This window comes from Octopus bimaculoides, chromosome 4, assembly GCF_046866305.1.
Source record: "Octopus bimaculoides isolate indiv1 chromosome 4, ASM4686630v1, whole genome shotgun sequence".
Classification (NCBI taxonomy): Eukaryota; Metazoa; Mollusca; class Cephalopoda; order Octopoda; family Octopodidae; genus Octopus; species Octopus bimaculoides.
The window spans coordinates 45,506,953-45,512,773 of record NC_142931.1 but is presented as its reverse complement, the minus strand read 5'-3'; the positions used below and the strand labels follow the sequence as shown (position 1 = coordinate 45,512,773).

Here is a 5,821-nt window from a genome sequence, read left to right as displayed (position 1 = left end):
AGCATAACTGACCTTGCGAGACTTCACAAGCTGCAACGGTGTCAGTACATTGGCCGATCGAGAGAATCCGAATCTCTGAACACGGCAAGAAAGGATACTTCCTGCCAAGAGACTTTTAGTTAACTAAGACAGTTGTGGAATGTGAAAGATGAAATGTTCCAGAAAATCGACTCGTTTACTCATTGCATGTATGGTGTTAATAACAACACTAGTCAAGGAAATGCATTGCTATCTCCTCTGTTACAAGAGAGAAAATTGGGGTCTCCACCCAGGTGCTAGCATGTTGAGAATGACTCTTTAAAAATGTTCAACAAGCAAGCAATCACGTAACCATTTGGAAGTGCTGCCTGCAGGTTAACCCTATGCTTGCCTAACCTGTTGAGCACAGCTGCTAGCAAGCTGGCTATTCATCCGACGCGCTTTTGATATGGTCTTGGCACTGCTATCATGCAAGTGTGTACATTCATAGAAAGCGCCAAGCTGCAGAGGCTTGTCAAATGAACTGACAAGCACAAATACATGTACGTTATACACTTGAAATAAAATAAAATTACAGAAGAAGTTAGTCAGATGATGAAAGAGAATTGATGGATTCGTAGCGGGTATTTTTACTTTTAATATCGATACCATTGAAAAATTTGCCACATCTATTTTCGCTGTAAATACTACACACGTAAAACAATTTATCGTACGTATTATCATTATAAACTTTCTTGCCGTCAACAACATCGACTACAGGGACAACAATGAACCGCAAATGAGTTAGGATCCAAAATTCGATGTTTTTGCTGATGCTAACGTGGGAAGTGTATTCTTGTTTAGGACACTTAGTACATAACACTTATTACCCTAAAGATAGGGTGTGATTAAAGCTAATTAATACTCTGAACACAAACTAAACATGATTCCACTAGCGCCTCTTCATTTAGACAAAAGAACTGAATGCGAAATAATAGGAGAAAAAAATGTTTATTTTTCAGGCAGTCTCTCAGATCAAACCTCACAACTAAATTAAATACAACTAATTGCATAATATTTATTTAGCATTAATAACAGAGGAAAATATTAGGAAACTATTAATTTGTAACTAAGGCAACGGAGAAAATATATCGTTCTTATAATACAAATGTGTTGTAAGTCTAAAACGTTGCTTTTTCAGAAAACGAAAAAATTGTCTCATCATTCCATAGCAAAACCGTTGTAGTACACTTTGACAATTTTTCATATCTTGGTATCTGAAGCAGCTGGAGATATGATAGTTTGACCGAAAGTACCGGCTATTGCAAGCAAAAATAAAAATTAACAAAAAGAAAAAACGCATTTGGCCAAATTTTGACATACGACAGTTTAACATAATAGCAGCGATAAGTTTTCAGAACTCTATTTTATCCATTAGAAAAAGAAAAAATTCCCACTGTTATTTATATTAGTGATTGTGTGTAATTCACCATTTACACTGTTGTAAATTGGTCACTGGAAAAATATTTGTGATGCAACCTTCCTCTTGACGCTCAACAATTGAGTCTATATGGCTAATATAGGCCAGAACGAGGATGTTAACATGCATACATACATACATACATACATAAATACACATATAAAAGCCTACCTAAGAATTAGGAAGTCATAGTTTTGAGTGACCAAGAAGAAAAAGCTACAAGACATCGAAATCAATTTTGGTTCCTTTACTCTTTTAATTGTTTCAGTCATTTGACTGCGGCCATGCTGGAGCATCGCCTTTAGTCGAGAAAATCGACCCCAGGACTTATTCTTTGTAAGCCTAGTACTTATTCTATCAGTCTCTTTTTGCCGAACCGCTAAGTTACGGGAACGTAAACACACCAACATCAGTTGTCAAGCGATGGTGGGGGACAAACACAGACACACAAACACACACACACACACACACACACACACACACACACACACACACACACACACACACACACATATATATATATATATATATATATACGACGGGCTTCTTTCAGTTTCCGTCTACCAAATCCACTCACAAGGCTTTGGTCGGCCCGAGGCTATAGTAGAAGACACTTGCTCAAGGTGCCACGCAGTGGGACTGAACCCGAAACCATGAGGTTGGTAAGCAAGTTACTTACCACACAGCCACTCCTGCCTTTGGGCATCCTTTCAGATTCTTTTCGCTACAAGGGCTTCAACGGCATTTGTGAAGAGAGTTTATCAGTCACCACAATTAAACGCTGAAACTGAAACAGAAGTCGCAGGCTTCACTTATATGACACATCATCAAATTTTGCCTCAAGTAATCTTTAAATCCCTTCATTTGTTCTTCAGCACAATACTTATCTCTGTTAAGCTGACTGTAAAAGTTTGGTTTGGGAATGCAATCGTTTTGTATCGAAGCCCGAACGCCATATCTACGAAGTTTACGTTTCAATTGTAAAAGTTGAATACCACTGATTTTGTGACGTGATATGACTTTTGTATCGGGTATTATGTCCGGCCATTTGGCTTTCAGATTTTGTGAAAACAATGAAGATAGGAACGGTTAAATTATTTCATCTATCTATACAATAGATAGAGTCTATAATTCTATCCCACAGAATAGTGTACTTAGTACAACTGTTTTATATTTTGAATCATCGTATGTAGTGAAATATCTAAATCATTCCAAAGCCAATTTCCCTGACCCTCAAAAGCAAAAATTGCTTTGCCAATTCTGTACAAGATATCGAAACCTGTAGCCAGTTTTCTGGAATCTACACTGGTCATTTGCATCCAGAGTGGTCACAAAATTACTCAGGAAGCATCTAGCTCTAGGTATACTTTGATGCATGATTTCAATTTTCTTTATGATGATTATGGGACCAAAGTTCTTCATAGCAGCAAAGAAGCTGTCTCTAACTCTTCAAATATTTTCAAGAGTATGGGCAACAAGAGCACAGTTTTTTGGATAGGACAGCATTTCCCATATCGTAACCTGTAGCTTAGGTAGATTTGTGCGATCTTAGATGACAAGCTAGTCTTAATTTAGAAAGGCAGAATCTCTCACAGACCTTACACATGAAAATCTGCTTTTTACGGGATATCAATATTTTCATTTACACAAGGCATACGTTTAAGTTTTTGGTCTTATATTCTATTTCGTTTTGTTTGGCAGTTTTAGATTAAATGTTCCTCCAAGGGGTCTGTCATGCTCCAGTTCTTCCTAGTCATTGACTGGCATGTTTCCTTTGGAGAACTTTTTAGCCTGTCATCGTAACGAGCGTTTGGTTTGCATAGGAGCCAATATTCAGGAAAATTTTCGCAGTAAAATAGTTATTTCGAGACAGATTGATTATATACTCTAGCAAAGTGAACACACCATCAAAGACGATTCTTGTGGAGATTACGTTCTATACTTGGAGTCCACCGTCCTGAAGAATTTTTCTGTTTGGTGTAAAAGGGATTTACTTTGTGTACAAAATCCTTCCTTGCTGGAACCTGTTGGCAGCTGGAGCCTAAAAAGTTGGATAAAAATATATAAACTAAACATAAGAACTGCTCTGTTCTCGCTATCTTGCTCAATATATAAGTTTTTAAAAGCTGTTCTGTAATTCAAATGTCACCTGAAGGCAAGCAACCACTTAAATCTGCACTGTTAACCTTATACATCATAACTAGGAAACAGTCTTACTCGAATGCGAATTGAGCCATCATACGCACAAGCTCAAACACTCATACTTGCACGCATACATACGCTTACATGTGTGTGTATGTATGTGTGTGTGTGTGTGTGTGTGTGTGTGTGTGTGTGTGTGTGTGTGTGTATCTGGATGAAGAACAGACACACGTTTCATCAGTGAAATATTTTTATTTAAAATTCAGAAATTGAAAGATGGCAATTGTGGGAGATTCTGTCAACATCCTGCGCAAGGATGACATGCAAATTCGTGAAGAACTCCATATTTTTTTTTTATATACGCGCAGGCGTGGCTCTGTGGTAAGAAGCTTGCTTTCTGACCACATGGTTCCGGGTTCAGTCCCACTGCTTGGCACGTTGGGCAAGTGTCTTCTACTATAGCCTCGAGCCGACTAAAGGCTTGAATGGATTTGGTAGACGGAAACTGAAAGAAGCCCTAATATGTGTGTGTGTGTGTTTTGATGTGCGTGTGTCTTTGTGTCTGTATTTGTCTCCCCTCCACCGCTTGACAACTGATGACAACCTAGCAGTTCGGCAAAACTTACCTGTAGAATAAGTACCAGACTTACAAAGAATAAGTCCTGGGGACAATTTCTTCGACAAAAAGGTGGTGCTCCAGCATGGCCGAAGTCAAATGACTGAAACAAACAAAAGAATAAAAGAATCCGGAAACTGAAAGGAAATTCTTACAATTGATAGTAATATCTAATTAAAGACATGAATAAGATATGATGAAACACCAGCTGAAATATTTGTCGGCCATTTTGACTATTTATTCCGAAGGATCAACTCTATGACGTATAAACTAGAAGCGTTCCAGGCATGACTATCCCATTTTATATATAGGCATCATATATTGAATATTACGTTTGCTAATGTGGTCTAAGATAGCATTTTCTTTCTAAAGGGTGAGGATAAGGTGTGGGTTGAGGAAAATTGTGTTATTATGACTAGCACGTTGAACGACTACGAAAAGTTCCTACGTTGGTTTCTAAATCTAGGAGCAAACGTGAGAATGTAATTGTAGAATTGTGCAGTAGGCGGCGTAGTGAAAACGGTTGACTGAATGTAGTTTTTAACGATATCTTTACAGCAGATTCTTGTGTACATCACCCACATGAGTGAGGCGTAATATTCCTTCGCAATAAACTAGGTGTGTTTCAGTATGTTACAGTCTTCAAGTATTAAGTAGTTGAGAGACACATGTTACAGAGAACGCTTACCTTTCATGAGTTTAGTATAACTAGACAATTTTCTTTCAGGAATACTAATCCATATCTTTCATTTGTTTCTAGAGTATTCATTACAGCTTCTTCATGTCATGATGAACATAAAATGATGAACATAAAATGATTCAATCGTTGATAGTTTTTCAAAAAGTCTCTATCTGATCTGATATAAACGAAATTGTTACAAACACACATATGGACGCACATACTTACATATAAGCACGAACACATAAGTGCGTGCACACATATGAGCGTGCACACATACGAACTTGCACACACTCACATGCTCATACCAAACAGTTTCGAAACAACGCCAAAACAACGCCAGATCATATATTCAAAATAAATGGAAGTGGAGAGACAAGTTACTGAAGAGATTGCAAGAGTGCAATGAAATAATTTAACAAAAAACTATATAAATTAAATTAATAAAGGACTGAACCAGTGCGTGTGTTTATTACCGGCATAATGCCTCTCCCAAGGTTTAATTGTATTTCTTTCAACACACGTATCCACATCAAGAATCTTGCACACGAAATACACATACGAAATATATATATATACATATATATATATATATATATATATATATATATATATATATATATATATATATATATATATAAGGTGAAGTATATTTGCCACTTAAATGTGGCTGACCCTAAGGGTGGATGTTACTGACCCTTAGGGGTCAGCCACATTTAAGTGGCAAATATACTTCACCTTGCCGTGCAGTTACTGTTAATACCTCGTTCAGAGATTTAACATTGCTTATATATATATATATATATATATATATATATATATATATATATATATATATATATATATATATATATATATATATATATATATATATATACACATATACCAGATCGAACCATCTCATGTGTAACTGCCCAAAATGGTCGTGACTTCTGGGACTTGACTA

At 36.7% G+C, this 5,821-nt stretch overlaps 1 long non-coding RNA gene across 1 annotated transcript; it reads right to left on the bottom strand.

Annotated features, from left to right (window-relative positions):
* Positions 1 to 351: 351 nt before the first annotated feature.
* LOC128247574 (uncharacterized) lies at positions 352 to 5,432 on the bottom strand. Its single transcript, XR_008263906.2, has 3 exons — positions 4,885 to 5,432; positions 4,207 to 4,299; positions 352 to 3,479 (listed from the first exon to the last, which is right to left on the bottom strand). It is a non-coding gene; the product is annotated as an uncharacterized LOC128247574 (long non-coding RNA).
* Positions 5,433 to 5,821: the final 389 nt, after the last annotated feature.